Source organism: Lepisosteus oculatus, chromosome 5, assembly GCF_040954835.1.
Source record: "Lepisosteus oculatus isolate fLepOcu1 chromosome 5, fLepOcu1.hap2, whole genome shotgun sequence".
NCBI lineage: Eukaryota > Metazoa > Chordata > Actinopteri > Semionotiformes > Lepisosteidae > Lepisosteus > Lepisosteus oculatus.
Genome location: NC_090700.1, coordinates 25,691,431 through 25,703,768, shown reverse-complemented (window position 1 = coordinate 25,703,768; position 12,338 = coordinate 25,691,431). Strand labels below are relative to the sequence as shown.

At 36.2% G+C, this 12,338-nt stretch overlaps 1 long non-coding RNA gene across 1 annotated transcript in view; it reads left to right on the top strand.

Moving 5' to 3' along the window:
• The window catches only part of LOC138239191 (uncharacterized), a 48,871-nt gene that overhangs the window by 15,318 nt on the left and 21,215 nt on the right, over positions 1 to 12,338 (top strand). The window contains exon 2 of the long non-coding RNA XR_011189638.1: positions 291 to 358. This is a non-coding gene — a long non-coding RNA (uncharacterized lncRNA). The remainder of the gene's footprint in view (positions 1 to 290; positions 359 to 12,338) is intronic.

The window sequence follows — 12,338 nt, the reverse complement described above, 5'->3', positions numbered from 1 at the left end:
AACTTCATTTTTCTACTGGAGCTGTCTGTATGGGTGTGAGCTGTGGATGAGTACCTCATAGCATTCAGATAAAACAATACTGTAAGTTCACTAAACATTTGCAGCTGTTTAGATAAAACTAAGCTTTAAAGGCCATTTAGGGAGACTCTAGGTGTAAAGACACGAGGATACAGTATCTGTATTTTATAAAAAAATATTATTTTTAATTGTTTAAAAATATTATTTTTCTAACGTATCTTATGGAATATGGAACTCAACATAAACAAAATTAAATGTCTTTTATATTTTAGATTTCTTCTGTATATGCACAGAGTTCTCTGAAAAATGAATATAAGGGCTGTGAAATCTTGGATTTCAGGTAAACAAATACATATTTCTACATTTTTTTCAAACCTATGTTCAACTTGTAAATTTGAACACAATGTGTATTTAATAGCATTGAGTGTAATTTCTTTTTCAAATAATCTGACTGGACTACTCTGTAAAACTGCCACATACAGTACATCTTATTTTTTTATCAGAATTCAATGTGTATTAACTCATTAGTGCATCTCTTCACTAATCATAAAGGATAAAGAAAAAAATAAAGTATAAAGTCTCTGAATGTCATAAACTGTATGAGTCTATAAATATAAATATATGATACATTCTGTATATAGCTGGCAGTGGTTGCTAAAAATAAAATAAAAAAGTGGATAACAGTATTCCACCTTCTTCATAAACATTTTCTGAATTAAAGTCTTTATCTTGGTCACTTGCTGTCGTTTAGAGTGACGAATGAGTTTGACACATGGACAGCACAGTTGCTTTGTCTCCTCGCAATTAGAGGGGTATGGGCTGCAATTTTATTTTTACTCTCTGAAGGACAAGTTACATGGCATTTGATCAGTTTGCAGTTTGCTCGGGAGAGGTGGAGCAGCAATTTTAAGGAGATGTGCTACAGATGAAATTCAAAACAGGTCATGCTGTAGTGTGAGTTATACTTTATCTGACCATCATCATACCTAACAAGCATCAATACACATTTGCACATTAAATTAACTGTTTAGTTGTTTAGTTAAACTTGAAGAACGGGATAAGCTACAAATGATTCAATAAATTAACAGAAACAGAGGGATCTGGAGGTACTTCAATTATTACTCTTTTGGTTTTTGCTTCACAAATCAATAAATGAGTTTTTTGTACTGTGAGCTTCCACATTAACATTAACTATCGAGGTTCATGCTAGGACAAAAGTATGTGAGCTGTGATTTTTACTGTAGCAACATGAACATGCTTTAACTTAATCTTCAACCAAGACTGTTAGCTTTGTGTCCTGGTACCATGAAGGAAAAAAAAACAGCCTGTAGTAGCACACTAACTCAGAGTAGCTTACAAATGATAAAACACTTTATTTTAAAATTAATTGTGTAATGAATATAACTACCTGTATATAAACTGATAATTTAATACATAAAAAATACATTACAATGTGTTTTCACTGTAAACATTTACAGTGTTTATTCATATTTAAGTGAACTATTTTTTTGGTCCATTTCCAAAGGGGTGTAGGTAGCATAATTGAAAAAAAGATTAACGCATTTGCATGAAACATTATGTAATGATTTCTATAATTCATTAAAAAAATATCCTGATACTTGTTTTATAATTAAAAGCTCTAATATTTTATATATACAGTATATTTATTTTTCATTTTTCTTTTTCACGTAGTTGCCCCTTTTTCTTGATAATTAGTAACAGACTCTGTATAGATACCTGGCCTACAGTTCAGCCAGTAGGTCATTGGAATAATGTGCCTGTGGGTCAATTTACATGATAAAAACACCTTCAATGACATATGGGGAGTTTCGGGTTGTTTATATGTTTTCAAGTTTTATATAGGTCCATCCATATTATTGCTATTTATATTAATATTATTTTAATATTTAACACAGTATGATATATAAAATTAATAAAAATGACAATAGAGAAAAAGTTTTAATTATCACAATTTTGTTAAACACACAACTTGAACTTTGGCTGGGAATTGAACCCAGGCAACTGGCAAGGCACACTGAGAACTCTACTACTGAGTCACCCTGCTTGATTGACTTCAGTTAAAAACTAAATGTGTTTCATTTTCCATTACACTGCAAATAATTGTTATGTAATGTAACAATGTAAACAAAATGTACAACTTGGACATTGACTGGAATCAAACCCTGATCTTTTGGTGTTTTAAACCAACAATCTCCAGTTGTTTGATGCCACAAAGTGAAACCAAACCATACAGATGTAGCCATTCAAAGTGAGCGGCACAAACACGTACTACGGGCATTTGGCTGCTTCATAATGCGTCATACTGCGGTACATGATTGGTTGGTCAGTCGTAGAAAGATTTAAATGTCTTTACTGTGCCCGTTGTAGTATTTAATATTTATATGGAATTTTACCACTGAAGGGAAATCTTAGTAGCTGAGCATAAAAAGAATAGGAGCATACTGCAACGCGTGTGAAGGCCATAAACTATATTAATTTTGGAACATAAACATACAGTATATGGCTGGTCTCGGTACTTTAAAGAAAACATACACGAAACATGGTTTCATTATGACAAGAATCGGTCTTGAGATATTTTTAACTTAATTTACAGTATTTGAGAGGTATGTCTTAACACCGTTACTACAGTGCTTAAGTACTGCTCACGTATATGTTTCTAGGTTTATATTATGCATTTCATACGGTCAAATAACTTTTGAGAAACTAATAAGAAGCGCGAAACGGTATGCGTTTTACTTTCGTTTTGTGCTGGGACCCGTGGATTGATTAGAGATATCAAGTACATACAAGTCATTTTTTAAATGTTGTAGTTCGTCTTGTAAAAATGTTACGAGTACATCATCTACCAACAATTACACAGGTTCTGTTTCAATATTGCGGATTTTGGTTACGTAATATTATTTTCTAGATTTCACGTTGTGAATATATGATTTGGGCAAACAGAGCCGCAAAGAAGTACATTATGGGTTGTTGTTTTGTTTTTTTTTGCAGTTTTATCTAGAACAAGCGATGCTTAAACCTTTGTCTGATTCTTGTGAAACTATCCACACGACAGTTACAGTACCTAGGAGTTGACTTCAGTGATGTCACTGATGGGATGTTTCTAAAAATCCATCCTCTGTAAAACGTCTTCTCTAGTTGTCCTGCATATGTATTCGCTAATGAAGCTGTGTGTTCTGAGCCTGGATCTCTACATTTCTGTATGAACCAGCTTAGAGGGCTAAAGACAGCTTGTGTTTAAACTGAGTGTAAGCCAACTTATGCTTCTAAAGTCATGGTCAGCATTTATTATTGTACTGTGCTGTAAACTTGTTCTGTGCCAAGTCACATTATTTTATAGCATTTTTATAGCGTTATCAAATCCAGTGGCGCTGTGTGTTAGTTTCCTGACTCCCATGTCACATGGTCTGTGATTGAAACCTGTGAAACCGGTTTAATTCGTCACAGCCAGCACTCCAGTTGTAAAGTAGAAGCAGGCAAGATTTCCAGCGAAAGACAGCTCCCCCTTCTTCAGGTGTGAGGGTCTTCTGCTCAGAATGAAACGCTAAAATGTAATGTAGGCTCTGAATGGGTTCAATTATGATTTGGGCTTAATTAAGGTCACTGCCTTTCATCTAAAACCCTACTTGAATCCTTCTAAACTAAAAATCAGTGTTAGTGAGTTCTAAATAAAGAGGTATCCAGGTAACAGTGAAACGGGCAGACAGTCTGTAAATAGTTCCCTGGTTCCGCACCCCTTGGTGTTTCTCTCGCTCTCTCTCGGGTCACCTGATCATTAGCTCGAAAGATTTGAGTGCTTTGTGTATATTCTAATGGTAGTGGGGGCAGGGTGTGTGGGAACAGGTTTGGTTGAAATTGCATTGGAGATCTATGTTCTTCACACCTGAAACATTTTCTCTGAAAGCATTTTCTTCGCAGTTTAACCGATCTTGTTACAGCATGTTACAGTTTACTGTTATTAACCATATTAATTTTAAGGGCTTAATGTAAAATCTTGTAAAAATATATTTTCATTGTTCAAATATACATTAAGTCTGACTATCATATAATAAGTTAAATACAAAACTAAAGAAAAAATAGGGTTAAATATAATTCAAAATATTTTGCTAACAATGTTAACTGTTTATGAATCATAAAATGTATTAACTAAGGAGTAGGATGGCACAGTTGTTAGTATGTTTTTTGTTTTGTTTCTTTTTCATAAATACAACAGTAGTACCTGATGTCTCAGTGGCTTTCAAAATTAAATTATGCATGCAAACCTGTGAACTAGAAAGATAACTAAGATATCCATCCATTTATAATGGTGGCAAAGTGGTTAGCATTGCTATCTTGCAGCACTGGGGTCCTAGGTTCAATTCCTGCCATCTTGTGTGTGTGGGGTTTACATGTTCTCTCTGGGTTACATGGTTTTTCTCCATATGTGTGATATGACTCCCTCTCGCACTCCAAAACATACTGGTAAGTTAATTGGTTTATGGGAAAACTGACCCTGGTGTGTGTGTGTTTGTGTCTGTCTGTCCTGTGATGGACTGGCGCTATGTCCAGGGTGTATTCTGCCTTGTGTCCGTTGTTTACTGGGATAGGCTCCAAATCCTCTGTACTGGATAAAGAGATTAGAAATGGATGGAAGTAAAGGCACTGTGTGGATGGAACTATACACAGTGTAAGAAACCCACTATGAAATGGCAGCATCTCACTGAGAATAAAATATTTTATAGTGCTGGCTTAAGGAAACAGCCTTTCCACCTCTCTTGCACATCAGTATCCATACCTAGTTATTTAAACAAATTGCCTCTAATTATAAACATCTTAATATGCTGGCTCTGTGGATCCGCATCAGCTATGTTTGCCCATTCCTTCAATTCATGTGCATCCAACACACAGTTCAATGCCAGCAACTACACATAATCTAAAATACAATCCTTATTTCAGTATCTATGTAAACATATAGTCTGTTAACTTCATCATCTTCATCAAAAGTATGCCTAACCCCATTAGGAAGTGTTCTTGTTATAAGTGTATTCCTCAGCTTTCCCCAAATTATCTTCTTCTTGCCAACATCTCTAGTCTTTTATCTTGCAATAACTCAGCCAACACTTAAATCTCCAAAAGCTTCTTGTGTTAATTTCTTTAAATCACAAATATCATGTGTAAATACTGGCCATGTAATACTCTGCATTGTGGAATAATAGTTTATTTTAAAGGGAACTAGAGAAACTAAGAACTAGAGAAATCAAGAAAGGCTTTTTTTCTAGAATTAATAAATGCACATCCTGTTCACTAGGGAAATTAAATCCACACTGAGCAATCTTCAATATGTTCAGAATATGACAGCAAGAATCCTATCAGGGATGCATTACACCTGTTTTCAAGTCCTTGCACTGGTTACCTATCAGATTTCGAGTCAACTTCAAAATCCTTATCTTCCTTATATACTGTCCTACAACTGTTATTATTGATCACCGAATTACTGTACTTGACATGACTTCATTCAGCCTTTCCTGAACGTCTGTGACAGGCAGAGAGAGTGCTGTTTCTGGTGCGATCTTTTGCAGCTGACATTTCACTGTTTTAAACGAACAAGAAATTAGATTGCTCATAAATCACTTATTCATAGTGGGTTTCTAACACTGTGTAAAGTTCCATCCACACAGTGCCTTTACTTCCATCCATTTCTAATCTCTTTATCCAGTACAGAGGATTTGGAGCCTATCCCAGTAAGCGACGGACACAAGGCAGAATACACCCTGGACATAGCGCCAGTCCATCACAGGACAGACAGACACAAACACACACACACCAGGGCCAGTTTAAATCTAACCTCAGAACCTTTCTTTTCAGAAGACTTAGTGTCTGTATCTGCTTCATTTTCTAATTTTGGTAGCACCTCTAACTGCTTGTCTTTCTTATATGCATTTACTTTGTAATCTGTGGTCCTTTTATCTGTTTTTACATCTACTGTATTGCTTTGGGATGCCACCTTTAATGGTGATATATCAAATAAAGTATTTTATTATTGTTATAGGGAAACATGATCAGATTTTCCCTGGTTCAGAAAAAAAGATCTAAAGTATACTAGTTTGTCACTCTTCTCATTCCCTTTGCTAAATTACTTTTCATACTAATCTGATCAATCTAACTGCCAGTTTTCTGTGCTTTCTCTATCCTGCTAGATTTGCAATTATTCTGAAAATTTTCATCTTGAAATAACTCATTTCTAAATACCTTTTTCACTGTTAACATCTTGCAGCAACTCTGCAACAAAATATACACTCTGACAGTTCATCCTGCTACCAATATTAAATAAAACAAATCTTAAGATTTCTATATTTGTCTTTATTTAGTGGTTTCATTAGTGACAAAGTCTAAACTTTCTTGGGAAAATGTCTTTTATGTGTTGCGGAAAAAACTGACTTACTTTAACAAAATATGTTTACAAATCCTTTCACCTGGCATTTTCGTAGTTAGAAATTATGGAACGCTCTGTTAAAAGCAAGGGAGTTTTTATGTCCGTTGCAGTTCTTTTGCAACATGAATATAATTATATCGTTATTAATTTCTTGAGATACGCGATTCCATATTATATTACCTTTTAATCAAATTCTAAAAGTATGCTTGTTGACTCCAGTATCGCGTTAGTTAAAGACTTCAATGCTTAAAATGTTTAGGGAGAAATGGAATACTGGTGTGTATGTTTTCTTTAAAGTACCGAGACCAGCCATATACTGTATGTTTAAGTTCCAAAATTAATATTGTTTATGGACTTCACACGCGTTGGACTTAAAAGTAAAAGGAGATGCTTCATATTCCTTGACTAATTTTAAAAACTAAGTTATAAATGCAGACGCTCCCTCGGTGCGCTGCTCTGGTGCGCCGGCTCTTACACAGTGCCTGTCTGCTGTAAGCGTTACAATATACATACCCAACACTGCTTGTACCCATCTGTCATGTAAATAAAACACCTTGAATTGAATTGAATTGAGGAGAGAGGGGGGGAATACTAAAGCCAATACTGGCTCAATACCCTCAATGGGCTTTGACGTGCTAATGCGTTGGTTTAACAGTCCGGGTGTGGCAGGCTTCCAAGGTCAACTCGACTCGATTGGAAGACAATGAACGTATTTTGTGATATTTAGAAATATAAATTTGTTTGGTGCGAGTGAGGTTTTATTTAATCTCTGACCAAGGGAAATGTTTCATTTTTTCAAAGAAATGTTTGTTTAAAAATAAAGTCATAGTTCCATGGGATTCAATCACAGACCATGTGACATGGGAGTCAGGAAACTAACACACAGCGCCACCGGATTTAATAACGCAATAAAAACGCTATAAAATAATGTGACTAGGCACAGAAAAAGTTTACAGCGCAGTACAATAATAAATGCTGACCATGACTTTAGAAGCATAAATTACCTTACACTCAATTTAAACACAAGCTGTCTTTCTGTATGAACCTCTAAGCTGGTTCATACAGAAAATGTAGAAATGCATTAGCCTGATTATGATTAAAAAACACATAATTAAACACGCGTTTGCGATTTAAATCAGAACACGATTTAAAATCAATATAAATGTTTATATTGTAACGCATACTGTCCAGCCTCCATTTCTCTTTACTCTGTTGCACACACACACACACACACTAGAAGCAGGAACCGCTGTCAGAAGGGAAAATATGTTCAAAATATCGCAAATATCGATCATGTTGCGATAGTTTGAAATATAAAAGTCAATTGATTGTCCATAATATCGCTATTCTATTTTTTCGAAGAAATGTTTGTTAAAAGAAAAGTCCAGCGCCAGCTGGATTCAAGCACACAACCTGCCAGTTGGTAGTCACGCACCTAGACCAGTAGGCTACAAGACAGCTTGCATGTTTAGGGAGAAATGGAAGACTGAAAATGGAATGGAATGGAATGAATGATAAGTGTCGCAGTTTAAATAATTTTCGTATGGATGCAGCCATTCAAAATGAGCGGTAAAAACCCGCGGTACAGTAACCAACCCGCAGGGCACCGCAGGGCAAGTGATTGGCTGGCCAAAATGACCGACAGGAGCACTTGTGGTGCATTGGTTGGTAGTGAAAAGATTTAATCATTTAATGTCTTTACTGTGCACATTTCAATCTGCTTAGTTTTGAATATTTATATGGAATTTTACCACTAAAGGGAAATTTTAGTAGCTGAGCATAAAAAGAAGAGGAGCATAACGCATCTGAAGGTCATAAACGATATTAATTTTGGAACATAAACATACAGTATATAGCTGGTCTTGGTACTTTAAAGAAAAAAATACACACCAGTATTCCATTTCTACCTAAACATTCTAAGCATCGAAGTCTTTAACTAACGTGATACCAACAAGCATACTTTTAGAATTTGATTAATAGGGAATATAATATGGAATCGCGTATCTAAAGAATTTAATAACGGTATGATTATATTCGTGTCCTGCAACAGGGCTGTGTAGGGCTGTTTCACCTCCCTGTTTATGCGAGGTGTCTTGTAGCCTACTGGTCTAGGTGCGTGACTATCAACGCACAGGTTGTGTGTTCGAATCCAGTTGGTGCTGGACTTTTCTTTTAACAAACATTTCTTCGAAAAAATAGAATAGCGATATTATGGACAATCAATTGACTTTTATATTTCAAAATATCGCAACATGATCAATTCTAAGTCATTTTTGATAACAATGAATAGTCACCTTCTTCCCTTTAAAAGCTAGCAAGACAGGTTTCGATTCACATTAGCTGGCGAGCCTTGTTAAAAAAACTAATGATAATGTAACATGCCACTGTTTGTTCATGAACAAAGTTATACTGAGATTTCCTTAGATACGCGATTAAAAAATAAATAAATAAAAATTTGAATCTCCTGCAGAACACATATTATCTTATTTGCCTTGAGTCCTGTCTACAGTATCTCTGTCCCCCTACCCCCCTCTCTCCCTCAATTCAATTCAATTCAAGGTGTTTTATTTGCATGACAGATGGGTACAATTCTTGTTGGGAATGTATACTTTGATATCTACACCTGGCGCGGCACTGAGGGAGCGTCTGCATTTATAACTTGGTTTTTAAAATTAGTCAAGCAATATGAAGCATCTCCTTTTACTTTTAAGTCCCTTAAATACATTGAGCACAGCTTTCTCACCACTTAAGATTGCTTTTCGATACCATCCTTACACAAAGCAGAAACTTTCCGATGACTCACAGTACAAGTGGAAAGATTACAGATTTTAATCGTCTTTAATTTTATTACATTGTACGTTTTAGGAACATTTCATCTAAACAAACACCACAAAACTATTCTCGATTGTATTTCTGAATGTTATGTTATACCTGCAGTAGTTCACTGTTTTAAATACACCGAATTAAGAAAGTTATGTGTAGCACTTTAGATCTTTTTTTTCTGAACCAAGGAAAATCTGATCATGTTTCTCTATAACAATAATAAAAAACTTTATCGCCTTTAAAAGTGGCATCTCAAAGCAATACAGTAGATCGAAAAACAGTTAAAAGGGACCAAACTAAATACCAGACAATCGCAAACGCGTTTTCAGTAAAATTATTTTATTCATTCAGCAGTTTGTAAGAGGGACATCCAGCAGAGAGAAACACACACACCAGTTTTCATTGACAAAATTGTTTTTTTTCAATTCCTCTTGTCTAACAGGAATGTTTTGTTTGTGGACAGACTGTTAGACTAGAGGAAAAGAGCGCCTCCTCCTACGAAGCATTAATCGCGTATCTAAGGAAAATTGCAGTATACCTTTGTTCATGCACATCATTGTACAGTATCTCATTTTGTATTTCGATAAAAAAAATCGTTTGCCCAGCCACTATTGTTGTTATTGTTTTTATCCTGTAAAGCGCTTTGAGGAGCGCCACACCATCCTTGCACAAACCAGAAACTGATTGTATTTTCCGATAACATACAAGTGCAAAGATTACAGATTTTAATCATCTTTTTTCTGAACCAGGGAAAATCTGATCATGTTTCTCTATAATAATAAAAAACTTTATTTTGCATATCACCTTTAAAAGTGGCGTCTCAAAGCAATACTGTAGACCGTAAAAACAGTTAAAAGGGACCAAGGTAAATACTGTACCAGACAATCGCAAACGCGTTTTCAATAAAATTATTTTATTCATTCAGCAGTTTGTGAGAGGGACATCCAGCAGAGAGAGACAAACACACCGGTTTTCATTGACAAAAAGTAATTGTTTTTTACATTTTTTTTACATGTTTTGTTTGTGGACAGACTGTCCACAAACGTGAGACTGTCTTTCTCAGACTTACATTCCTGAATGTCCGCCGCCCCGGTCAAGAATCCTAGGAAGAACACGAAACAGCCTGTTAATAAAATTGTTACAATTTTGTTCAGTCAGTTCTTCCTCCCAGAATTTATAGGTCGCATCAGTTCCTGCTTTGTGACGGGGTTAGCGGTTTTCCGAACGTAGTCTTTCAACAAATGCCAAACCATTTTTATCGGATTTAGATCTGGGGATTCGGCTGGAGTTTTCACCCAGTTCACTCCTTCTGCTATAAGCCTCGCCCTTGCTGCTGTGTGTTTCGGATCGTTGTCTTGAAAGAGGCGGTGCCTTGATCCAAACTGTTCCCTGATATATGGGGCAGCATGCTGTGTGACCACGACTTCCTCGAAGAATACACGGTCCATAATTCCTTCGAAAATTAGAAGTGGTCCCGGGCCTCTTCTAGATATACCCCCCCAGATGTGAACCTTCAGTGGATGTTTGGGCTTTGGCTTGTCCACATGTCTCCCCTTTTTGCAAAATGCCATTGTTGAAAACTGTTCCAGAGCCACTGTTGTTTCGTCGGTAAAAGTACATCCTGAAATGCCTCCCCCTGTTCAATCCATTTGGAGCGCTTGTTTGAGTCTTTCCTCTTTGTTTTTTAGCCTTATCATGGGGCATGTGTTGGTTTTTCTGTATCTCCATCCAAGCCTCCTGCGTACTCTTCTTATCGATGTCGGGCTTATATTCGCACCGAGGTCAGCCCATAGCCGTCTTTGGACTTGCATCGCCGGTAGCTCATCATTTTCATCGGTCAGTTTGTCGATAGCTCGCACAATAGGACTTGAAAAAAAAATAGATCAGCAGTTAGTTTTAAAAATAATGTGCGTAGTTTTATTTACATGCAAGAAAGGTATTTTTAGAAATGTATTTACCTTTGAATCGTCTTCGGTTTAGATTATCTTTGCCTCCTCTCCCCTTTATAATGCCGTCTCACTGTGCTTTCAGAAACGAAGATGTCCATCAAAGCCAACTGCTGTACAATGTCCCGTGTTGACTTCCCGTTTCTTTTCATCTTCATTATTTGGTGTGAGAGAGTCTTCGTGATTTTAGTCATTGTCCGTCCCCTTACCAAAGCGATACAGTGGTGCAGCTTGAATTCTGTACCTATATACTGTATGGTATGGTACAGATAAAACTTAAACCATACCGATGAGCTAATGCCAGGGAAAGACACTCCTATTTTATTTAAAACACAATATGCCAGGAAATGTGTCTGATGCATTAGCAAGTTAAAACAATTGGGTCAAAAACCTGGGCGTAACACCATTTCCTTTTTCTGATCACTCGCTTTCTGGATACATATCTCACCTGTCCTGTTCTTTGTTTTCCTGGTTTGCTGATTATGCCTGCTGCGGTCCTCTCCTACCCTCACACCTAAAGAATACTATTTTAAATTTCTTGGCGCAGTTCATTAACCCTTGTATGTGCTGTCCACGCCCAAAATGCAATTTAAAAAAAGTCAAAAACCGCGCTCAAAATGCAATTTAGAGCTTAATAAGATACACTCCACAGGCAAAATTAAAGACAAAATTAAAGACGATTAAAATATGTAATCTTTCCACTTGTACTGTGAGTCATCGGACAGTTTCTGCTTTGTGTAAGGATGGTGAGAAAGCTGTGCTCAATGTATTTAAGGGACTTAAAAGTAAAAGGAGATGCTTCATATTGCTTGACTAATTTTAAAAACTAAATTATAAATGCAGACGCTCCCTCAGTGCCGCGCCGGGTGTAGATATCAAAGTATACATTCCCAACAAGAATTGTACCCATCTGTCATGCAAATAAAACACCTTGAATTGAATTGAATTGAGGGAGAGAGAGGGGTAGGGGGACAGAGATAGTGTAGACAGGACTCAAGGCAAATAAGATACTTATGGGTACGCAGGCATTCACGACAGCAACATACGAAACGTTTGCACGTACTGTATAGTTAAGTTATTACTTGGTTTTCAAAGTGCAATGAAATACAATATTGTTG